Source organism: Amia ocellicauda, chromosome 7 (assembly GCF_036373705.1).
Source record: "Amia ocellicauda isolate fAmiCal2 chromosome 7, fAmiCal2.hap1, whole genome shotgun sequence".
NCBI classification, from domain to species: Eukaryota; Metazoa; Chordata; class Actinopteri; order Amiiformes; family Amiidae; genus Amia; species Amia ocellicauda.
Window position 1 is genome coordinate 45,450,043 of NC_089856.1, and position 24,809 is coordinate 45,474,851.

Sequence of the window (24,809 nt, forward strand, 5' to 3'; positions counted from 1 at the left end):
AGATCACAGCATCGCAAGCAAAGACAGGGACTGCAGGTGAGTTTTGCATAGGTTTGCTAATGACACTAAGTCTCTGTCTGGCATTAACGTTGTTGGAAGGGAATAATACTAATAATAACATTTCAAAGGTTATTTTGTGGAATCTGTGATGAAATTGTGTCCTTTGATTGTCCAGTAAGACAATCCACGTGAATTGGAATATAGAGTACAAGTCATAGTGGGTGACTGATTCAAACGAAATCGTCCATGAGATGAACGTGTGTTACACTTAAAGACAGTGCTTTCCCATACCGGTAGTCGAACCCGGGCCACCTGGGTGAAAATCAGGAATCCTAACCGCTAGACCATATGCGATCTTGAAAACACTCAAACAGTGTCGGGAGCTGTTTTCAGCATCACGTCGGTCTTAGAAAACATAGGCCTACATCACACAACACTGCGCCACCCAAGCAATAACACCTTAACTAGTATACTTATAAAATGAGTAATAAAGTAAGTAATATTACATATTCTTGTTACACTGACAACTTAGGAAAAGCTGAATATCACCTCGGTAGCTCGCCGTGATCGTATAGTGGTTAGTACTTTGCGTTGTGGCCGCAACAACCCCGGTTTGATTCCGAGTCACGGCAGGAGAAATCTTGACACGGCAGAGGGCTGTATTCTTCTCATCATTGCATGCAAGTGAAGTTGATATTTATATCAACACAGTCACAGATACATCAGAAAATATAGAATACTAATCATAACTTTGGAAATGTAATATTTTGTGGATTATATCAATACATTAATAAGTTTCATCGCTTTTAAAGTATCTACATATTATTGATTGGTCGTAGAACCCAGTCGCAGGGGGGGAAACCCAACAATAAAACAAGAAGGCTCAGGGTTGGGTCATGTGACAGTATACACATTGATCAGTACATTATGGGTTTTGTATAGCGGACACTGAAAACTGTCCAATGAGAGCACTGGGTTTGCTAATCGGTGTCCCGCCAAGTAGTAGAATATTGCAGTATATGAAAAATACCCGGGTGACATACTACTTCCGTTTCGTAAACGAAGTATGGGAGTACTGGACACTTTTCAACCGCATAAAAGGCCACGAAACACTATGAAATTTCCATGAAATCCGATTGCATGTAATTCGAAAGCTTCGATTTAGTTGGATTTCATGAAATGCGTGAAATCTATGGGCTTAAATTAGCGCCATAAGTATCGTATTCAAAATGTATAGAATTGTAAACAAAAAAAATGTATCAAAAGCAAAACAAAACGAGAGCAAAACTTTTTCATGAAAACAGTAGGGTTTTTCTTCCTGATTGGGTCAGGGTGAACCGTCACTCAAACCTGCTGGACCAATGGAGACCCAGGATCCACGCCTCCCTGTAAATTCCGCCCTCACGACAAAACAGACAAAACTCGTAATGAGAATAAATCAATCGAAAGCAAAGAAACTGGCGGCGAAAGCAAAGATCACAGCATCGCAAGCAAAGACAGGGACTGCAGGTGAGTTTTGCATAGGTTTGCTAATGACACTAAGTCTCTGTCTGGCATTAACGTTGTTGGAAGGGAATAATACTAATAATAACATTTCAAAGGTTATTTTGTGGAATCTGTGATGAAATTGTGTCCTTTGATTGTCCAGTAAGACAATCCACGTGAATTGGAATATAGAGTACAAGTCATAGTGGGTGACTGATTCAATCAAAATCATCCAAGAGAATCAACGTGTGTTACACTTAAAGACAGTGCTTTCCCATACCAGGAGTCGAACCCGGGCCACCTGGGTGAAAACCAGGAATCCTAACCGCTAGACCATATGGGATCTTAACAACACTCAAACAGTGTCAGGAGCTGTTTTCAGCATCACGTCGGTCTTAGAAAACATAGGCCTACATCACACAACACTGCGCCACCCAAGCAATAACACCTTAACTAGTATACTTATAAAATGAGTAATAAAGTAAGTAATACTACATATTCTTGTTACACTGACAACTTAGGAAAAGCTGAATATCACCTCGGTAGCTCGCCGTGATCGTATAGTGGTTAGTACTTTGCGTTGTGGCCGCAACAACCCCGGTTCGAATCCGTGTCACGGCAGGAGAAATCCTGACACGGCAGAGAGCTGTATTCTTCTCATCATTGCATGCAAGTGAAGTTCATATTTATATCAACACGGTCACAGATAGATCAGAAAATATAGAATACTAATCATAACTTTGCAAATGTAATATTTTGTGGATTATATCAATATATTAATAAGTTTCATCGCTCTTAAAGTATCTACATATTATTGATTGGTCGTAGAACCCAATCGCAGGGGGGGAAACCCAACAATAAAACAAGAAGGCTCAGGGTTGGGTCATGAGACAGTATACACATTGATCAGTACATTAGAGGTTTTGTATAGCGGACACTGAAAACTGTCTAATGAGAGCACTGGGTTTGCTAATCAGTGTCCCGCCAAGTAGTAGAATATTGCAGTATATGAAAAATACCCGGGTGACATACTACTTCCGTTTCGTAAACGAAGTATGGGAGTAGTGGACACTTTTCAACCGCATAAAAGGCCACGAAACACTATGAAATTTCCATGAAATCCGATTGCATGTAATTCGAAAGCTTCGATTTAGTTGGATTTCATGAAATGCGTGAAATCTATGGGCTTAAATTAGCGCCATAAGTATCGTATTCAAAATGTATAGAATTGTAAACAAAAAAAATGTATCAAAAGCAAAACAAAACGAGAGCAAAACTTTTTCATGAAAACAGTAGGGTTTTTCTTCCTGATTGGGTCAGGGTGAACCGTCACTCAAACCTGCTGGACCAATGGAGACCCAGGATCCACGCCTCCCTGTAAATTCCGCCCTCACGACAAAACAGACAAAACTCGTAATGAGAATAAATCAATCGAAAGCAAAGAAACTGGCGGCGAAAGCAATGATCACAGCATGGCAAGCAAAGACAGGGACTGCAGGTGAGTTTTGCATAGGTTTTCTAATGACACTAAGTCTCTGTCTGGCATTCACGTTGTTGGAAGGGAATAATACTAATAATAACATTTCAAAGGTTATTTTGTGGAATCTGTGATGAAATTGTGTCCTTTGATTGTCCAGTAAGAAAATCCACGTGAATTGGAATATAAAGTACAAGTCATAGTGGGTGACTGATTCAAACAAAATCGTCCATGAGAATGAACGTGTGTCACACTTAAAGACAGTGCTTTCCCATACCGGGAGTCGAATCCGGGCCACCTGGGTGAAAACCAGGAATCCTAACCTCTAGACCATATGTGATCGTGACAACACTCAAACAGTGTCGGGAGCTGTTTTCAGCATCACGTCGGTCTTAGAAAACATAGGCCTACATCACACAACACTGCGCCACCCAAGCAAAAACACCTTAACTAGTATACTTATAAAATGAGTAATAAAGTAAGTAATACTACATATTCTTGTTACACTGACTACTTAGGAAAAGCTGAATATCACCTCGGTAGCTCGCCGTGATCGTATAGTGGTTAGTACTTTGCGTTGTGGCCGCAACAACCCCGGTTCGAACCCGGGTCACGGCAGGAGAAATCCTGACACGGCAGAGGGCTGTATTCTTCTCATCATTGCATGCAAGTGAAGTTCATATTTATATCAACACAGTCACAGATACATCAGAAAATATAGAAGACTAATCATAACTTTGGAAATGTAATATTTTGTGGATTATATCAATACATTAATAAGTTTCATCGCTTTTAAAGTATCTACATATTATTGATTGGTCGTAGAACCCAGTCGCAGGGGGGGGAAACCCAACAATAAAACAAGAAGGCTCAGGGTTGGGTCATGTGACAGTATACAAATTGATCAGTACATTATGGGTTTTCTATAGCGGACACTGAAAACTGTCCAATGAGAGCAATGGGTTTGCTAATCGGTGTCCCGCCAAGTAGTAGAATATAGCAGTATATGAAAAGTACCCGGGTGACATACAGCTTCCGTTTCGTAAACGAAGTATGGGAGTACTGGACACTTTTCAACCGCATAAAAGGCCACGAAACACTATGAAATTTCCATGAAATCCGATTGCATGTAATTCGAAAGCGTTCGATTTAGTTGGATTTCATGAAATGCGTGAAATCTATGGGCTCAAATTAGCGCCATAAGTATCGTATTCAAAGTGTATAGAATTGTAAACAAAAAAAATGTATCGAAAGCAAAAAAAATCGAGAGCAAAACTTTTTCATGAAAACAGTTGGGTTATTCTTCCTGATTGGGTCAGGATGAACCGTCACTCAAACCTGCTGGACCAATGGAGACCCAGGATCCACGCCTCCCTGTAAATTCCGCCCACACGACAAAACAGACAAAACTCGTAATGAGAATAAATCAATCGAAAGCAAAGAAACTGGCGGCGAAAGCAAAGATCACAGCATCGCAAGCAAAGACAGGGACTGCAGGTGAGTTTTACATAGGTTTGCTAATGACACTAAGTCTCTGTCTGGCATTCACGTTGTTGGAAGGGAATAATACTAATAATAACATTTCAAAGGTTATTTTGTGGAATCTGTGATGAAATTGTGTCCTTTGATTGTCCAGTAAGACAATCCACGTGAATTGGAATATAGAATACAAGTCATAGTGGGTGACTGATTCAAACGAAATCGTCCATGAGAATGAACGTGTGTTACACTTAAAGACAGTGCTTTCCCATACCGGTAGTCGAACCCGGGCCACCTGGGTGAAAATCAGGAATCCTAACCGCTAGACCATATGTGATCTTGACAACACTCAAACAGTGTCGGGAGCTGTTTTCAGCATCACGTCGGTCTTAGAAAACATAGGCCTACATCACACAACACTGCGCCACCCAAGCAATAACACCTTAACTAGTATACTTATAAAATGAGTAATAAAGTAAGTAATACTACATATTCTTGTTACACTGACAACTTAGGAAAAGCTGAATATCACCTCGGTAGCTCGCCGTGATCGTATACTGGTTAGTACTTTGCGTTGTGGCCGCAACAACCCCGGTTCGAATCCGAGTCACGACAGGAGAAATCCTGACACGACAGAGGGCTGTGTTCTTCTCATCATTGCATGCAAGTGAAGTTCATATTTATATCAACACAGTCATAGATACATCAGAAAATATAGAAGACTAATCATAACTTTGGAAATGTAATACTTTGTGGATTATATCAATACATTAATAAGTTTCATCGCTTTTAAAGTATCTACATATTATTGATTGGTCGTAGAACCCAGTCGCAGGGGGGGAAACCCAACAATAAAACAAGAAGGCTCAGGGTTGGGTCATGTGACAGTATACACATTGATCAGTACATTATGGGTTTTGTATAGCGGACACTGAAAACTGTCCAATGAGAGCACTGGGTTAGCTAATCGGTGTCCCGCCAAGTAGTAGAATATAGCAGTATATGAAAAGTACCCGGGTGACATACAGCTTCCGTTTCGTAAATGAAGTATGGGAGTACTGAACACTTTTCAACCGCATAAAAGGCCACGAAACACTATGAAATTTCCATGAAATCCGATTGCATGCAATTCGAAAGCGTTCGATTTAGTTGGATTTCATGAAATGCGTGAAATCTATGGGCTCAAATTAGCGCCATAAGTATCGTATTCAAAATGTATAGAATTGTAAACAAAAAAAAATGTATCGAAAGCAAAAAAAATCGAGAGCAAAACTTTTTCATGAAAACAGTTGGGTTATTCTTCCTGATTGGGTCAGGATGAACCGTCACTCAAACCTGCTGGACCAATGGAGACCCAGGATCCACACCTCCCTGTAAATTCCGCCCTCACGACAAAACAGACAAAACTCGTAATGAGAATAAATCAATCGAAAGCAAAGAAACTGGCGGCGAAAGCAAAGATCACAGCATCGCAAGCAAAGAAAGGGACTGCAGGTGAGTTTTGCATAGGTATGCTAATGACACTAAGTCTCTGTCTGGCATTCACGTTGTTGGAAGGGAATAATACTAATAATAACATTTCAAAGGTTATTTTGTGGAATCTGTGATTAAATTGTGTCCTTTGATTGTCCAGTAAGACAATCCACGTGAATTGGAATATAGAGTACAAGTCATAGTGGGTGACTGATTCAAACAAAATCATCCAAGAAAATCAAGGTGTGTTACACTTAAAGACAGTGCTTTCCCGTACCGGGAGTTGAACTCGGGCCACCTGGGTGAAAACAAGGAAACCTAACCGCTAGACCATATGGGATCTTAACAACACTCAAACAGTGTCGGGAGCTGTTTTCAGCATCACGTTGGTCTTAGAAAACATAGGCCTACATCACACAACACTGCGCCACCCAAGCAATAACACCTTAACTAGTATACTTATAAAATGAGTAATAAAGTAAGTAATACTACATATTCTTGTTACACTGACAACTTAGGAAAAGCTGAATATCACCTCGGTAGCTCGCCGTGATCGTATAGTGGTTAGTACTTTGCGTTGTGGCCGCAACAACCCCGGTTCCAATCCGGGTCACGGCAGGAGAAATCCTGACACGGCAGAGGGCTGTGTTCTTCTCATCATTGCATGCAAGTGAAGTTCATATTTATATCAACACAGTCACAGATACATCAGAAAATATAGAAGACTAATCATAACTTTGCAAATGTAATATTTTGTGGATTATATCAATACATTAATAAGTTTCATCGCTTTTAAAGTATCTACATATTATTGATTGGTCGTAGAACCCAGTCGCAGGGGGGGAAACCCAACAATAAAACAAGAAGGCTCAGGGTTGGGTCATGTGACAGTATACACATTGATCAGTACATTATGGGTTTTATATAGCGGACACTGAAAACTGTCCAATGAGAGCACTGGGTTTGCTCATCGGTGTCCCGCCAAGTAGTAGAATATTGCAGTATATGAAAAATACCCGGGTGACATACAGCTTCCGTTTCGTAACGAAGTATGTGAGTACTGGACACTTTTCAACCGCATAAAAGGCCACGAAACACTTTGAAATTTCCATGAAATCCGATTGCATGCAATTCGAAAGCGTTCGATTTAGTTGGATTTCATGAAATGCGTGAAATCTATGGGCTTAAATTAGCGCCATAAGTATCGTATTCAAAATGTATAGAATTGTAAACAAAAAAAATGTATCAAAAGCAAAACAAAACGAGAGCAAAACTTTTTCATGAAAACAGTAGGGTTTTTCTTCCTGATTGGGTCAGGGTGAACCGTCACTCAAACCTGCTGGACCAATGGAGACCCAGGATCCACGCCTCCCTGTAAATTCCGCCCTCACGACAAAACAGACAAAACTCGTAATGAGAATAAATCAATCGAAAGCAAAGAAACTGGCGGCGAAAGCAAAGATCACAGCATCGCAAGCAAAGACAGGGACTGCAGGTGAGTTTTGCATAGGTTTGCTAATGACACTAAGTCTCTGTCTGGCATTCACGTTGTTGGAAGGGAATAATACTAATAATAACATTTCAATGGTTATTTTGTGGAATCTGTGATGAAATTGTGTCCTTTGATTGTCCAGTAAGACAATCCACGTGAATTGGAATATAGAGTACAAGTCATAGTGGGTGACTGATTCAAACAAAATCATCCAAGAAAATCAACGTGTGTTACACTTAAAGACAGTGCTTTCCCGTACCGGGAGTTGAACTCGGGCCACCTGGGTGAAAACAAGGAAACCTAACCACTAGACCATATGGGATCTTGACAACACTCAAACAGTGTCGGGAGCTGTTTTCAGCATCACGTTGGTCTTAGAAAACATAGGCTTACATCACACAACACTGCGCCACCCAAGCAATAACACCTTAACTAGTATACTTATAAAATGAATAATAAAGTAAGTAATACTACATATTCTTGTTACACTGATAACTTAGGAAAAGTTGAATATCACCTCGGTAGCTTGCCGTGATCGTATAGTGGTTAGTACTTTGCGTTGTGGCCGCAACAACCCCGGTTCGAATCCGGGTCACGGCAGGAGAATTCCTGACAGGGCAGAGGGCTGTATTGTTCTCATCATTGCATGCAAGTGAAGTTCATATTTATATCAACACGGTCACAGATACATCAGAAAATATAGAAGACTAATCATAACTTTGCAAATGTTATATTTTGTGGATTATATCAATACATTAATAAGTTTCATCGCTTTTAAAGTATCTACATATTATTGATTGGTCGTAGAACCCAGTCGCAGGGGGGGAAACCCAACAATAAAACAAGAAGGCTCAGGGTTGGGTCATGTGACAGTATACACATTGATCAGTACATTATGGGTTTTGTATAGCGGACACTGAAAACTGTCCAATGAGAGCACTGGGTTTGCTAATCGGTGTCCCGCCAAGTAGTAGAATATTGCAGTATATGAAAAATACCCGGGTGACATACTACTTCCGTTTCGTAAACGAAGTATGTGAGTACTGGACACTTTTCAACCGCATAAAAGGCCACGAAACACTATGAAATTTCCATGAAATCCGATTGCATGTAATTCGAAAGCTTCGATTTAGTTGGATTTCATGAAATGCGTGAAATCTATGGGCTTAAATTAGCGCCATAAGTATCGTATTCAAAATGTATAGAATTGTAAACAAAAAAAATGTATCAAAAGCAAAACAAAACGAGAGCAAAACTTTTTCATGAAAACAGTAGGGTTTTTCTTCCTGATTGGGTCAGGGTGAACCGTCACTCAAACCTGCTGGACCAATGGAGACCCAGGATCCACGCCTCCCTGTAAATTCCGCCCTCACGACAAAACAGACAAAACTCGTAATGAGAATAAATCAATCGAAAGCAAAGAAACTGGCGGCGAAAGCAAAGATCACAGCATCGCAAGCAAAGACAGGGACTGCAGGTGAGTTTTGCATAGGTTTGCTAATGACACTAAGTCTCTGTCTGTCATTAACGTTGTTGGAAGGGAATAATACTAATAAGAACATTTCAAAGGTTATTTTGTGGAATCTGTGATGAAATTGTGTCCTTTGATTGTCCAGTAAGACAATCCACGTGAATTGGAATATAGAGTACAAGTCATAGTGGGTGACTGATTCAAACAAAATCATCCATGAGAATGAACGTGTGTCACACTTAAAGACAGTGCTTTCCCATACCGGGAGTCGAATCCGGGCCACCTGGGTGAAAACCAGGAATCCTAACCTCTAGACCATATGGGATCGTGACAACAGTCAAACAGTGTCGGGAGATGTTTTCAGCATCACATCGGTCTTAGAAAACATAGGCCTACATCACACAACACTGCGCCACCCAAGCAATAACACCTTAACTAGTATACTTATAAAATGAGTAATAAAGTAAGTAATACTACTTATTCTTGTTACACTGACAACTTATAAAAAGCTGAATATCACCTTGGTAGCTCGCTGTGATCGTATAGTGGTTAGTACTTTGCGTTGTGGCCGCAACAACCCCAGTTCGAATCTGGGTCACGACAGGAGAAATCCTGACACGGCAGAGGGCTGTATTCTTCTCATCATTGCATGCAAGTGAAGTTCATATTTATATCAACACAGTCACAGATACATCAGAAAATATAGAAGACTAATCATAACTTTGGAGATGTAATATTTTGTGGATTATATCAATACATTAATAAGTTTCATCGCTTTTAAAGTATCTACATATTATTGATTGGTCGTAGAACCCAGTCGCAGGGGGGGGAAACCCAACAATAAAACAAGAAGGCTCAGGGTTGGGTCATGTGACAGTATACACATTGATCAGTACATTATGGGTTTTGTATAGCGGACACTGAAAACTGTCCAATGAGAGCACTGGGTTTGCTAATCGGTGTCCCGCCAAGTAGTAGAATATAGCAGTATATGAAAAGTACCCGGGTGACATACAGCTTCCGTTTCGTAAACGAAGTATGGGAGTACTGGACACTTTTCAACCGCATAAAAGGCCACGAAACACTATGAAATTTCCATGAAATCCGATTGCATGTAATTCGAAAGCGTTCGATTTAGTTGGATTTCATGAAATGCGTGAAATCTATGGGCTCAAATTAGCGCCATAAGTATCGTATTCAAAATGTATAGAATTGTAAACAAAAAAAATGTATCGAAAGCAAACAAAATCGAGAGCAAAACTTTTTCATGAAAACAGTTGGGTTATTCTTCCTGATTGGGTCAGGATGAACCGTCACTCAAACCTGCTGGACCAATGGAGACCCAGGATCCACGCCTTCCTGTAAATTCCGCCCTCACGACAAAACAGACAAAACTCGTAATGAGAATAAATCAATCAAAAGCAAAGAAACTGGCGGCGATAGCAAATATCACACCATCGCAAGCAAAGACAGGGACTGCAGGTGAATTTTACATAGGTTTGCTAATGATACTAAGTCTCTGTTTGGCATTCACGTTGTTGGAAGGGAATAATACTAATAATAACATTTCAAAGGTTATTTTGTGGAATCTGTGATGAAATTGTGTCCTTTGATTGTCCAGTAAGACAATCCACGTGAATTGGAATATAGAGTACAAGTCATAGTGGGTGACTGATTCAAACAAAATCATCCAAGAAAATCAACGTGTGTTAAACTTAAAGACAGTGCTTTCCCGTACCGGGAGTTGAACTCGGGCCACCTGGGTGAAAACAAGGAAACCTAACCGCTAGACCATATGGGATCTTGACAACACTCAAACAGTGTCGGGAGCTGTTTTCAGCATCACGTCGGTCTTAGAAAACATAGGCCTACATCACACAACACTGCGCCACCCAAGCAATAACACCTTAACTAGTATACTTATAAAATGAATAATAAAGTAAGTAATACTACATATTCTTGTTACACTGATAACTTAGGAAAAGTTGAATATCACCTCGGTAGCTTGCCGTGATCGTATAGTGGTTAGTACTTTGCGTTGTGGCCGCAACAACCCCGGTTCGAATCCGGGTCACGGCAGGAGAATTCCTGACAGGGCAGAGGGCTGTATTCTTCTCATCATTGCATGCAAGTGAAGTTCATATTTATATCAACACGGTCACAGATACATCAGAAAATATAGAAGACTAATCATAACTTTGCAAATGTTATATTTTGTGGATTATATCAATACATTAATAAGTTTCATCGCTTTTAAAGTATCTACATATTATTGATTGGTCGTAGAACCCAGTCGCAGGGGGGGAAACCCAACAATAAAACAAGAAGGCTCAGGGTTGGGTTATGTGACAGTATACACATTGATCAGTACATTATGGGTTTTGTATAGCGGACACTGAAAACTGTCCAATGAGAGCACTGGGTTTGCTAATCGGTGTCCCGCCAAGTAGTAGAATATAGCAGTATATGAAAAGTACCCGGGTGACATACTGCTTCCGTTTCGTAAACGAAGTATGGCAGTACTGGACACTTTTCAACCGCATAAAAGGCCACGAAACACTATGAAATTTCCATGAAATCCGATTGCATGTAATTCGAAAGCGTTCGATTTAGTTGGATTTCATGAAATGCGTGAAATCTATGGGCTCAAATTAGCGCCATACGTATCGTATTCAAAATGTATAGAATTGTAAACAAAAAAAATGTATCGAAAGCAAAAAAAATTGAGAGCAAAACTTTTTCATGAAAACAGTTGGGTTATTCTTCCTGATTGGGTCAGGATGAACCGTCACTCAAACCTGCTGGACCAATGGAGACCCAGGATCCACGCCTCCCTGTAAATTCCGCCCACACGACAAAACAGACAAAACTCGTAATGAGAATAAATCAATCGAAAGCAAAGAAACTGGCGGCGAAAGCAAAGATCACAGCATCGCAAGCAAAGACAGGGACTGCAGGTGAGTTTTACATAGGTTTGCTAATGACACTAAGTCTCTGTCTGGCATTCACGTTGTTGGAAGGGAATAATACTAATAATAACATTTCAAAGGTTATTTTGTGGAATCTGTGATGAAATTGTGTCCTTTGATTGTCCAGTAAGACAATTCACGTGAATTGGAATATAGAGTACAAGTCATAGTGGGTGACTGATTCAGTCAAAATCATCCGAGAGAATCAACGTGTGTTACACTTAAAGACTGTGCTTTCCCATACCGGGAGTCGAACTCGGGCCACCTGGGTGAAAACAAGGAAACCTAACCGCTAGACCATATGGGATCTTGACAACACTCAAACAGTGTCGGGAGCTGTTTTCAGCATCACGTCGGTCTTAGAAAACATAGGCCTACATCACACAACACTGCGCCACCCAAGCAATAACACCTTAACTAGTATACTTATAAAATGAGTAATAAAGTAAGTAATACTACATATACTTGTTACATTGACAACTTAGGAAAAGCTGAATATCACCTCGGTAGCTCGCCGTGATCGTATAGTGGTTAGTACTTTGCGTTGTGGCCGCAACAACCCCGGTTCGAATCCGGGTCACGGCAGGAGAATTCCTGACAGGGCAGAGGGCTGTATTCTTCTCATCATTGCATGCAAGTGAAGTTCATATTTATATCAACACGGTCACAGATACATCAGAAAATATAGAAGACTAATCATAACTTTGCAAATGTTATATTTTGTGGATTATATCAATACATTAATAAGTTTCATCGCTTTTAAAGTATCTACATATTATTGATTGGTCGTAGAACCCAGTCGCAGGGGGGGAAACCCAACAATAAAACAAGAAGGCTCAGGGTTGGGTTATGTGACAGTATACACATTGATCAGTACATTATGGGTTTTGTATAGCGGACACTGAAAACTGTCCAATGAGAGCACTGGGTTTGCTAATCGGTGTCCCGCCAAGTAGTAGAATATAGCAGTATATGAAAAGTACCCGGGTGACATACTGCTTCCGTTTCGTAAACGAAGTATGGCAGTACTGGACACTTTTCAACCGCATAAAAGGCCACGAAACACTATGAAATTTCCATGAAATCCGATTGCATGTAATTCGAAAGCGTTCGATTTAGTTGGATTTCATGAAATGCGTGAAATCTATGGGCTCAAATTAGCGCCATACGTATCGTATTCAAAATGTATAGAATTGTAAACAAAAAAAATGTATCGAAAGCAAAAAAAATTGAGAGCAAAACTTTTTCATGAAAACAGTTGGGTTATTCTTCCTGATTGGGTCAGGATGAACCGTCACTCAAACCTGCTGGACCAATGGAGACCCAGGATCCACGCCTCCCTGTAAATTCCGCCCACACGACAAAACAGACAAAACTCGTAATGAGAATAAATCAATCGAAAGCAAAGAAACTGGCGGCGAAAGCAAAGATCACAGCATCGCAAGCAAAGACAGGGACTGCAGGTGAGTTTTACATAGGTTTGCTAATGACACTAAGTCTCTGTCTGGCATTCACGTTGTTGGAAGGGAATAATACTAATAATAACATTTCAAAGGTTATTTTGTGGAATCTGTGATGAAATTGTGTCCTTTGATTGTCCAGTAAGACAATTCACGTGAATTGGAATATAGAGTACAAGTCATAGTGGGTGACTGATTCAGTCAAAATCATCCGAGAGAATCAACGTGTGTTACACTTAAAGACTGTGCTTTCCCATACCGGGAGTCGAACTCGGGCCACCTGGGTGAAAACAAGGAAACCTAACCGCTAGACCATATGGGATCTTGACAACACTCAAACAGTGTCGGGAGCTGTTTTCAGCATCACGTCGGTCTTAGAAAACATAGGCCTACATCACACAACACTGCGCCACCCAAGCAATAACACCTTAACTAGTATACTTACAAAATGAGTAATAAAGTAAGTAATACTACATATTCTTGTTACACTGACAACTTAGGAAAAGCTGAATATCACCTCGGTAGCTCGCCGTGATCGTATAGTGGTTAGTACTTTGCGTTGTGGCCGCAACAACCCCGGTTCGAATCCGGGTCACGGCAGGAGAAATCCTGACACGGCAGAGGGCTGTATTCTTCTCATCATTGCAAGCAAGTGAAGTTCAAATTCATATCAACACAGTCACAGATACATCAGAAAATATAGAAGACTAATCATAACTTTGGAAATGTAATATTTTGTGGATTATATCAATACATTAATAAGTTTCATCGCTGTTAAAGTATCTACATATTATTGATTGGTCGTAGAACCCAGTCGCAGGGGGGGGAAACCCAACAATAAAACAAGAAGGCTCAGGGTTGGGTCATGTGACAGTATACACATTGATCAGTACATTATGGGTTTTGTATAGCGGACACTGAAAACTGTCCAATGAGAGCACTGGGTTTGCTAATCGGTGTCCCGCCAAGTAGTAGAATATAGCAGTATATGAAAAGTACCCGGGTGACATACAGCTTCCGTTTCGTAAACGAAGTATGGGAGTACTGGACACTTTTCAACCGCATAAAAGGCCACGAAACACTATGAAATTTCCATGAAATCCGATTGCATGTAATTCGAAAGCGTTCGATTTAGTTGGATTTCATGAAATGCGTGAAATCTATGGGCTCAAATTAGCGCCATAAGTATCGTATTCAAAATGTATAGAATTGTAAACAAAAAAAATGTATCGAAAGCAAACAAAATCGAGAGCAAAACTTTTTCATGAAAACAGTTGGGTTATTCTTCCTGATTGGGTCAGGATGAACCGTCACTCAAACCTGCTGGACCAATGGAGACCCAGGATCCATGCCTTCCTGTAAATTCCGCCCTCACGACAAAACAGACAAAACTCGTAATGAGAATAAATCAATCAAAAGCAAAGAAACTGGCGGCGATAGCAAATATCACACCATCGCAAGCAAAGACAGGGACTGCAGGTGAATTTTACATAGGTTTGCTAATGATACTAAGTCTCTGTCTGGCATTCACGTTGTTGGAAGGGAATAATACTAATAATAACATTTCAAAGGTTATTTTGTGGAATCTGTGATGAAATTGTGTCCTTTGATTGTCCAGTAAGACAATCCACGTGAATTGGAATATAGAGTACAAGTCATAGTGGGTGACTGATTCAAACAAAATCATCCAAGAAAATCAACGTGTGTTACACTTAAAGACAGTGCTTTCCCGTACCGGGAGTTGAACTCGGGCCACCTGGGTGAAAACAAGGAAACCTAACCGCTAGACCATATGGGATCTTGACAACACTCAAACAGTGTCGGGAGCTGTTTTCAGCATCACGTCGGTCTTAGAAAACATAGGCCTACATCACACAACACTGCGCCACCCAAGCAATAACACCTTAACTAGTATACTTATAAAATGAATAATAAAGTAAGTAATACTACATATTCTTGTTACACTGATAACTTAGGAAAAGTTGAATATTACCTCGGTAGCTTGCCGTGATCGTATAGTGGTTAGTACTTTGCGTTGTGGCCGCAACAACCCCGGTTCGAATCCGGGTCACGGCAGGAGAATTCCTGACAGGGCAGAGGGCTGTATTGTTCTCATCATTGCATGCAAGTGAAGTTCATATTTATATCAACACGGTCACAGATACATCAGAAAATATAGAAGACTAATCATAACTTTGCAAATGTTATATTTTGTGGATTATATCAATACATTAATAAGTTTCATCGCTTTTAAAGTATCTACATATTATTGATTGGTCGTAGAACCCAGTCGCAGGGGGGGAAACCCAACAATAAAACAAGAAGGCTCAGGGTTGGGTCATGTGACAGTATACACATTGATCAGTACATTATGGGTTTTGTATAGCGGACACTGAAAACTGTCCAATGAGAGCACTGGGTTTGCTCATCGGTGTCCCGCCAAGTAGTAGAATATAGCAGTATATGAAAAGTACCCGGGTGACATACTGCTTCCGTTTCGTAAACGAAGTATGGGAGTACTGGACACTTTTCAACCGCATAAAAGGCCACGAAACACTATGAAATTTCCATGAAATCCGATTGCATGTAATTCGAAAGCGTTCGATTTAGTTGGATTTCATGAAATGCGTGAAATCTATGGGCTCAAATTAGCGCCATACGTATCGTATTCAAAATGTATAGAATTGTAAACAAAAAAAATGTATCGAAAGCAAAAAAAATTGAGAGCAAAACTTTTTCATGAAAACAGTTGGGTTATTCTTCCTGATTGGGTCAGGATGAACCGTCACTCAAACCTGCTGGACCAATGGAGACCCAGGATCCACGCCTCCCTGTAAATTCCGCCCACACGACAAAACAGACAAAACTCGTAATGAGAATAAATCAATCGAAAGCAAAGAAACTGGCGGCGAAAGCAAGGATCACAGCATCGCAAGCAAAGACAGGGACTGCAGGTGAGTTTTACATAGGTTTGCTAATGACACTAAGTCTCTGTCTGGCATTCACGTTGTTGGAAGGGAATAATACTAATAATAACATTTCAAAGGTTTTTTTGTGGAATCTGTGATGAAATTGTGTCCTTTGATTGTCCAGTAAGAAAATCCACGTGAATTGGAATATAGAGTACAAGTCATAGTGGGTGACTGATTCAATCAAAATCATCCAAGAGAATCAACGTGTGTTACACTTAAAGACAGTGCTTTCCCATACCGGGAGTTGAACCCAGGCCACCTGAGTGAAAACCAGGAATCCTAACCGCTAGACCATATGGGATCTTAACAACACTCAAACAGTGTCAGGAGCTGTTTTCAGCATCACGTCGGTCTTAGAAAACATAGGCCTACATCACACAACACTGCGCCACCCAAGCAATAACACCTTAACTAGTATACTTATAAAATGAGTAATAAAGTAGGTAATACTACATATTCTTGTTACACTGACAACTTAGGAAAAGCTGAATATCACCTCGGTAGCTCGCCGTGATCGTATAGTGGTTAGTACTTTGCGTTGTGGCCGCAACAACCCCGGTTCGAATCCGGGTCACGGCAGGAGAAATCCTGACACGGCAGAGGGCTGTATTCTTCTCATCATTGCAAGCAAGTGAAGTTCAAATTTATATCAACACAGTCACAGATACATCAGAAAATATAGAAGACTAATCATAACTTTGGAAATGTAATATTTTGTGGATTATATCAATACATTAATAAGTTTCATCGCTTTTAAAGTATCTACATATTATTGATTGGTCGTAGAACCCAGTCGCAGGGGGGGGAAACCCAACAATAAAACAAGAAGGCTCAGGGTTGGGTCATGTGACAATATACACATTGATCAGTACATTATGGGTTTTGTATAGCGGACACTGAAAACTGTCCAATGAGAGCACTGGGTTTGCTAATCGGTGTCCCGCCAAGTAGTAGAATATAGCAGTATATGAAAAGTACCCGGGTGACATACAGCTTCCGTTTCGTAAACGAAGTATGGGAGTACTGGACACTTTTCAACCGCATAAAAGGCCACGAAACACTATGAAATTTCCATGAAATCCGATTGCATGTAATTCGAAAGCGTTCGATTTAGTTGGATTTCATGAAATGCGTGAAATCTATGGGCTCAAATTAGCGCCATAAGTATCGTATTCAAAATGTATAGAATTGTAAACAAAAAAAATGTATCGAAAGCAAACAAAATCGAGAGCAAAACTTTTTCATGAAAACAGTTGGGTTATTCTTCCTGATTGGGTCAGGATGAACCGTCACTCAAACCTGCTGGACCAATGGAGACCCAGGATCCACGCCTTCCTGTAAATTCCGCCCTCACGACAAAACAGACAAAACTCGTAATGAGAATAAATCAATCAAAAGCAAAGAAACTGGCGGCGATAGCAAATATCACACCATCGCAAGCAAAGACAGGGACTGCAGGTGAGTTTTACATAGGTTTGCTAATGACACTAAGTCTCTGTCTGGCATTCACGTTGTTGGAAGGGAATAATACTAATAATAACATTTCAAAGGTTTTTTTGTGGAATCTGTGATGAAATTGTGTCCTTTGATTGTCCAGTAAGAAAATCCACGTGAATTGGAATATAGAGTACAAGTCATAGTGGGTGACTGATTCAATCAAAATCATCCAAGAGAATCAACGTGTGTTACACTTAAAGACAGTGCTTTCCCATACCAGGAGTCGAACCCAGGCCACCTGGGTGAAAACCAGGAATCCTAACCGCTAGACCATATGGGATCTTAACAACACTCAAACAGTGTCAGGAGCTGTTTTCAGCATCACGTCGGTCTTAGAAAACATAGGCCTACATCACACAACACTGCGCCACCCAAGCAATAACACCTTAACTAGTATACTTATAAAATGAGTAATAAAGTAAGTAATACTACATATTCTTGTTACACTGACAACTTAGGAAAAGCTGAATATCACCTCGGTAGCTCGCCGTGATCGTATAGTGGTTAGTACTTTGCGTTGTGGCCGCAACAACCCTGGTTCGAATCCGGGTCACGGCAGGAGAAATCCTGACACGGCAGAGGGCTGTATTCTTCTCATCATTGCAAGCAAGTGAAGTTCAAATTTATATCAACACAGTCACAGATACATCAGAAAATATAGAAGACTAATCATAACTTTGGAAATGTAATATTTTGTGGATTATATCAATACATTAATAAGTTTCATCGCTTTTAAAGTATCTACATATTATTGATTGGTCGTAGAACCCAGTCGCAGGGGGGGGAAACCCAACAATAAAACAAGAAGGCTCAGGGTTGGGTCATGTGACAGTATACACATTGATCAGTACATTATGGGTTTTGTATAGCGGACACTGAAAACTGTCCAATGAGAGCACTGGGTTTGCTAATCGGTGTCCCGCCAAGTAATAGAATATAGCAGTATATGAAAAGTACCCGGGTGACATACAGCTTCCGTTTCGTAAACGAAGTATGGGAGTACTGGACACTTTTCAACCGCATAAAAGGCCACGAAACACTATGAAATTTCCATGAAATCCGATTGCATGTAATTCGAAAGCGTTCGATTTAGTTGGATTTCATGAAATGCGTGAAATCTATGGGCTCAAATTAGCGCCATAAGTATCGTATTCAAAATGTATAGAATTGTAAACAAAAAAAATGTATCGAAAGCAAACAAAATCGAGAGCAAAACTTTTTCATGAAAACAGTTGGGTTATTCTTCCTGATTGGGTCAGGATGAACCGTCACTCAAACCTGCTGGACCAATGGAGACCCAGGATCCACGCCTTCCTGTAAATTCCGACCTCACGACAAAACAGACAAAACTCGTAATGAGAATAAATCAATCAAAAGCAAAGAAACTGGCGGCGATAGCAAATATCACACCATCGCAAGCAAAGACAGGGACTGCAGGTGAATTTTACATAGGTTTGCTAATGATACTAAGTCTCTGTCTGGCATTCACGTTGTTGGAAGGGAATAATACTAATAATAACATTTCAAAGGTTATTTTGTGGAATCTGTGATGAAATTGTGTCCTTTGATTGTCCAGTAAGACAATCCACGTGAATTGGAATATAGAGTACAAGTCATAGTGGGTGACTGATTCAAACAAAATCATCCAAGAAAATCAACGTGTGTTAAACTTAAAGACAGTGCTTTCCCATACCGGGAGTTGAACTCGGGCCACCTGGGTGAAAACAAGGAAACCTAACCGCTAGACCATATGGGATCTTGACAACACTCAAACAGTGTCGGGAGCTGTTTTCAGCATCACGTCGGTCTTAGAAAACATAGGCCTACATCACACAACACTGCGCCACCCAAGCAATAACACCTTAACTAGTATACTTATAAAATGAATAATAAAGTAAGTAATACTACATATTCTTGTTACACTGATAACTTAGGAAAAGTTGAATATCACCTCGGTAGCTTGCCGTGATCGTATAGTGGTTAGTACTTTGCGTTGTGGCCGCAACAACCCCGGTTCGAATCCGGGTCACGGCAGGAGAATTCCTGACAGGGCAGAGGGCTGTATTGTTCTCATCATTGCATGCAAGTGAAGTTCATATTTATATCAACACGGTCACAGATACATCAGAAAATATAGAAGACTAATCATAACTTTGCAAATGTTATATTTTGTGGATTATATCAATACATTAATAAGTTTCATCGCTTTTAAAGTATCTACATATTATTGATTGGTCGTAGAACCCAGTCGCAGGGGGGGAAACCCAACAATAAAACAAGAAGGCTCAGGGTTGGGTCATGTGACAGTATACACATTGATCAGTACATTATGGGTTTTGTATAGCGGACACTGAAAACTGTCCAATGAGAGCACTGGGTTTGCTCATCGGTGTCCCGCCAAGTAGTAGAATATAGCAGTATATGAAAAGTACCCGGGTGACATACTGCTTCCGTTTCGTAAACGAAGTATGGGAGTACTGGACACTTTTCAACCGCATAAAAGGCCACGAAACACTATGAAATTTCCATGAAATCCGATTGCATGTAATTCGAAAGCGTTCGATTTAGTTGGATTTCATGAAATGCGTGAAATCTATGGGCTCAAATTAGCGCCATACGTATCGTATTCAAAATGTATAGAATTGTAAACAAAAAAAATGTATCGAAAGCAAACAAAATCGAGAGCAAAACTTTTTCATGAAAACAGTTGGGTTATTCTTCCTGATTGGGTCAGGATGAACCGTCACTCAAACCTGCTGGACCAATGGAGACCCAGGATCCACGCCTTCCTGTAAATTCCGCCCTCACGACAAAACAGACAAAACTCGTAATGAGAATAAATCAATCAAAAGCAAAGAAACTGGCGGCGATAGCAAATATCACACCATCGCAAGCAAAGACAGGGACTGCAGGTGAGTTTTACATAGGTTTGCTAATGACACTAAGTCTCTGTCTGGCATTCACGTTGTTGGAAGGGAATAATACTAATAATAACATTTCAAAGGTTTTTTTGTGGAATCTGTGATGAAATTGTGTCCTTTGATTGTCCAGTAAGAAAATCCACGTGAATTGGAATATAGAGTACAAGTCATAGTGGGTGACTGATTCAATCAAAATCATCCAAGAGAATCAACGTGTGTTACACTTAAAGACAGTGCTTTCCCATACCGGGAGTTGAACTCGGGCCACCTGGGTGAAAACAAGGAAACCTAACCGCTAGACCATATGGGATCTTGACAACACTCAAACAGTGTCGGGAGCTGTTTTCAGCATCACGTCGGTCTTAGAAAACATAGGCCTACATCACACAACACTGCGCCACCCAAGCAATAACACCTTAACTAGTATACTTATAAAATGAATAATAAAGTAAGTAATACTACATATTCTTGTTACACTGATAACTTAGGAAAAGTTGAATATCACCTCGGTAGCTTGCCGTGATCGTATAGTGGTTAGTACTTTGCGTTGTGGCCGCAACAACCCCGGTTCGAATCCGGGTCACGGCAGGAGAATTCCTGACAGGGCAGAGGGCTGTATTGTTCTCATCATTGCATGCAAGTGAAGTTCATATTTATATCAACACGGTCACAGATACATCAGAAAATATAGAAGACTAATCATAACTTTGCAAATGTTATATTTTGTGGATTATATCAATACATTAATAAGTTTCATCGCTTTTAAAGTATCTACATATTATTGATTGGTCGTAGAACCCAGTCGCAGGGGGGGAAACCCAACAATAAAACAAGAAGGCTCAGGGTTGGGTCATGTGACAGTATACACATTGATCAGTACATTATGGGTTTTGTATAGCGGACACTGAAAACTGTCCAATGAGAGCACTGGGTTTGCTCATCGGTGTCCCGCCAAGTAGTAGAATATAGCAGTATATGAAAAGTACCCGGGTGACATACTGCTTCCGTTTCGTAAACGAAGTATGGGAGTACTGGACACTTTTCAACCGCATAAAAGGCCACGAAACACTATGAAATTTCCATGAAATCCGATTGCATGTAATTCGAAAGCGTTCGATTTAGTTGGATTTCATGAAATGCGTGAAATCTATGGGCTCAAATTAGCGCCATACGTATCGTATTCAAAATGTATAGAATTGTAAACAAAAAAAATGTATCGAAAGCAAACAAAATCGAGAGCAAAACTTTTTCATGAAAACAGTTGGGTTATTCTTCCTGATTGGGTCAGGATGAACCGTCACTCAAACCTGCTGGACCAATGGAGACCCAGGATCCACGCCTTCCTGTAAATTCCGCCCTCACGACAAAACAGACAAAACTCGTAATGAGAATAAATCAATCAAAAGCAAAGAAACTGGCGGCGATAGCAAATATCACACCATCGCAAGCAAAGACAGGGACTGCAGGTGAGTTTTACATAGGTTTGCTAATGACACTAAGTCTCTGTCTGGCATTCACGTTGTTGGAAGGGAATAATACTAATAATAACATTTCAAAGGTTTTTTTGTGGAATCTGTGATGAAATTGTGTCCTTTGATTGTCCAGTAAGAAAATCCACGTGAATTGGAATATAGAGTACAAGTCATAGTGGGTGACTGATTCAATCAAAATCATCCAAGAGAATCAACGTGTGTTACACTTAAAGACAGTGCTTTCCCATACCGGGAGTCGAACCCAGGCCACCTGGGTGAAAACCAGGAATCCTAACCGCTAGACCATATGGGATCTTAACAACACTCAAACAGTGTCAGGAGCTGTTTTCAGCATCACGTCGGTCTTAGAAAACATAGGCCTACATCACACAACACTGCGCCACCCAAGCAATAACACCTTAACTAGTATACTTATAAAATGAGTAATAAAGTAAGTAATACTACATATTCTTGTTACACTGACAACTTAGGAAAAGCTGAATATCACCTCGGTAGCTCGCCGTGATCGTATAGTGGTTAGTACTTTGCGTTGTGGCCGCAACAACCCTGGTTCGAATCCGGGTCACGGCAGGAGAAATCCTGACACGGCAGAGGGCTGTATTCTTCTCATCATTGCAAGCAAGTGAAGTTCAAATTTATATCAACACAGTCACAGATACATCAGAAAATATAGAAGACTAATCATAACTTTGGAAATGTAATATTTTGTGGATTATATCAATACATTAATAAGTTTCATCGCTTTTAAAGTATCTACATATTATTGATTGGTCGTAGAACCCAGTCGCAGGGGGGGGAAACCCAACAATAAAACAAGAAGGCTCAGGGTTGGGTCATGTGACAATATACACATTGATCAGTACATTATGGGTTTTGTATAGCGGACACTGAAAACTGTCCAATGAGAGCACTGGGTTTGCTAATCGGTGTCCCGCCAAGTAGTAGAATATAGCAGTATATGAAAAGTACCCGGGTGACATACAGCTTCCGTTTCGTAAACGAAGTATGGGAGTACTGGACACTTTTCAACCGCATAAAAGGCCACGAAACACTATGAAATTTCCATGAAATCCGATTGCATGTAATTCGAAAGCGTTCGATTTAGTTGGATTTCATGAAATGCGTGAAATCTATGGGCTCAAATTAGCGCCATAAGTATCGTATTCAAAATGTATAGAATTGTAAACAAAAAAAATGTATCGAAAGCAAACAAAATCGAGAGCAAAACTTTTTCATGAAAACAGTTGGGTTATTCTTCCTGATTGGGTCAGGATGAACCGTCACTCAAACCTGCTGGACCAATGGAGACCCAGGATCCACGCCTTCCTGTAAATTCCGCCCTCACGACAAAACAGACAAAACTCGTAATGAGAATAAATCAATCAAAAGCAAAGAAACTGGCGGCGATAGCAAATATCACACCATCGCAAGCAAAGACAGGGACTGCAGGTGAGTTTTACATAGGTTTGCTAATGACACTAAGTCTCTGTCTGGCATTCACGTTGTTGGAAGGGAATAATACTAATAATAACATTTCAAAGGTTTTTTTGTGGAATCTGTGATGAAATTGTGTCCTTTGATTGTCCAGTAAGAAAATCCACGTGAATTGGAATATAGAGTACAAGTCATAGTGGGTGACTGATTCAATCAAAATCATCCAAGAGAATCAACGTGTGTTACACTTAAAGACAGTGCTTTCCCATACCAGGAGTCGAACCCAGGCCACCTGGGTGAAAACCAGGAATCCTAACCGCTAGACCATATGGGATCTTAACAACACTCAAACAGTGTCAGGAGCTGTTTTCAGCATCACGTCGGTCTTAGAAAACATAGGCCTACATCACACAACACTGCGCCACCCAAGCAATAACACCTTAACTAGTATACTTATAAAATGAGTAATAAAGTAAGTAATACTACATATTCTTGTTACACTGACAACTTAGGAAAAGCTGAATATCACCTCGGTAGCTCGCCGTGATCGTATAGTGGTTAGTACTTTGCGTTGTGGCCGCAACAACCCTGGTTCGAATCCGGGTCACGGCAGGAGAAATCCTGACACGGCAGAGGGCTGTATTCTTCTCATCATTGCAAGCAAGTGAAGTTCAAATTTATATCAACACAGTCACAGATACATCAGAAAATATAGAAGACTAATCATAACTTTGGAAATGTAATATTTTGTGGATTATATCAATACATTAATAAGTTTCATCGCTTTTAAAGTATCTACATATTATTGATTGGTCGTAGAACCCAGTCGCAGGGGGGGGAAACCCAACAATAAAACAAGAAGGCTCAGGGTTGGGTCATGTGACAGTATACACATTGATCAGTACATTATGGGTTTTGTATAGCGGACACTGAAAACTGTCCAATGAGAGCACTGGGTTTGCTAATCGGTGTCCCGCCAAGTAATAGAATATAGCAGTATATGAAAAGTACCCGGGTGACATACAGCTTCCGTTTCGTAAACGAAGTATGGGAGTACTGGACACTTTTCAACCGCATAAAAGGCCACGAAACACTATGAAATTTCCATGAAATCCGATTGCATGTAATTCGAAAGCGTTCGATTTAGTTGGATTTCATGAAATGCGTGAAATCTATGGGCTCAAAT

The 24,809-nt window shown here is 40.3% G+C and overlaps 18 non-coding genes across 18 annotated transcripts; 12 read left to right on the plus strand and 6 right to left on the minus strand.

Annotated features, from left to right (window-relative positions):
• Window positions 1-1,756: 1,756 nt before the first annotated feature.
• Window positions 1,757-1,828, minus strand: trnae-uuc (transfer RNA glutamic acid (anticodon UUC)). The gene has a single exon. It is a non-coding gene; the product is annotated as a tRNA-Glu (tRNA).
• A 1,680-nt stretch (window positions 1,829-3,508) lies between these two features.
• On the plus strand, window positions 3,509-3,580 carry trnah-gug (transfer RNA histidin (anticodon GUG)). The gene has a single exon. It is a non-coding gene; the product is annotated as a tRNA-His (tRNA).
• Window positions 3,581-7,934: 4,354 nt separating this feature from the next.
• trnah-gug (transfer RNA histidin (anticodon GUG)) lies at window positions 7,935-8,006 on the plus strand. The gene has a single exon. It is a non-coding gene; the product is annotated as a tRNA-His (tRNA).
• Window positions 8,007-9,130: 1,124 nt separating this feature from the next.
• On the minus strand, window positions 9,131-9,202 carry trnae-uuc (transfer RNA glutamic acid (anticodon UUC)). Its single transcript has one exon. It is a non-coding gene; the product is annotated as a tRNA-Glu (tRNA).
• A 1,682-nt stretch (window positions 9,203-10,884) lies between these two features.
• On the plus strand, window positions 10,885-10,956 carry trnah-gug (transfer RNA histidin (anticodon GUG)). Its single transcript has one exon. It is a non-coding gene; the product is annotated as a tRNA-His (tRNA).
• A 1,403-nt stretch (window positions 10,957-12,359) lies between these two features.
• Window positions 12,360-12,431, plus strand: trnah-gug (transfer RNA histidin (anticodon GUG)). The gene has a single exon. It is a non-coding gene; the product is annotated as a tRNA-His (tRNA).
• A 1,403-nt stretch (window positions 12,432-13,834) lies between these two features.
• trnah-gug (transfer RNA histidin (anticodon GUG)) lies at window positions 13,835-13,906 on the plus strand. The gene has a single exon. It is a non-coding gene; the product is annotated as a tRNA-His (tRNA).
• Window positions 13,907-15,310: 1,404 nt separating this feature from the next.
• Window positions 15,311-15,382, plus strand: trnah-gug (transfer RNA histidin (anticodon GUG)). The gene has a single exon. It is a non-coding gene; the product is annotated as a tRNA-His (tRNA).
• A 1,125-nt stretch (window positions 15,383-16,507) lies between these two features.
• trnae-uuc (transfer RNA glutamic acid (anticodon UUC)) lies at window positions 16,508-16,579 on the minus strand. Its single transcript has one exon. It is a non-coding gene; the product is annotated as a tRNA-Glu (tRNA).
• A 206-nt stretch (window positions 16,580-16,785) lies between these two features.
• Window positions 16,786-16,857, plus strand: trnah-gug (transfer RNA histidin (anticodon GUG)). Its single transcript has one exon. It is a non-coding gene; the product is annotated as a tRNA-His (tRNA).
• A 1,126-nt stretch (window positions 16,858-17,983) lies between these two features.
• Window positions 17,984-18,055, minus strand: trnae-uuc (transfer RNA glutamic acid (anticodon UUC)). The gene has a single exon. It is a non-coding gene; the product is annotated as a tRNA-Glu (tRNA).
• A 206-nt stretch (window positions 18,056-18,261) lies between these two features.
• Window positions 18,262-18,333, plus strand: trnah-gug (transfer RNA histidin (anticodon GUG)). Its single transcript has one exon. It is a non-coding gene; the product is annotated as a tRNA-His (tRNA).
• Window positions 18,334-19,737: 1,404 nt separating this feature from the next.
• trnah-gug (transfer RNA histidin (anticodon GUG)) lies at window positions 19,738-19,809 on the plus strand. The gene has a single exon. It is a non-coding gene; the product is annotated as a tRNA-His (tRNA).
• Window positions 19,810-21,212: 1,403 nt separating this feature from the next.
• On the plus strand, window positions 21,213-21,284 carry trnah-gug (transfer RNA histidin (anticodon GUG)). Its single transcript has one exon. It is a non-coding gene; the product is annotated as a tRNA-His (tRNA).
• Window positions 21,285-22,409: 1,125 nt separating this feature from the next.
• Window positions 22,410-22,481, minus strand: trnae-uuc (transfer RNA glutamic acid (anticodon UUC)). The gene has a single exon. It is a non-coding gene; the product is annotated as a tRNA-Glu (tRNA).
• A 206-nt stretch (window positions 22,482-22,687) lies between these two features.
• On the plus strand, window positions 22,688-22,759 carry trnah-gug (transfer RNA histidin (anticodon GUG)). Its single transcript has one exon. It is a non-coding gene; the product is annotated as a tRNA-His (tRNA).
• Window positions 22,760-23,885: 1,126 nt separating this feature from the next.
• Window positions 23,886-23,957, minus strand: trnae-uuc (transfer RNA glutamic acid (anticodon UUC)). Its single transcript has one exon. It is a non-coding gene; the product is annotated as a tRNA-Glu (tRNA).
• Window positions 23,958-24,163: 206 nt separating this feature from the next.
• Window positions 24,164-24,235, plus strand: trnah-gug (transfer RNA histidin (anticodon GUG)). The gene has a single exon. It is a non-coding gene; the product is annotated as a tRNA-His (tRNA).
• The last annotated feature ends 574 nt before the right edge of the window (window positions 24,236-24,809 follow it).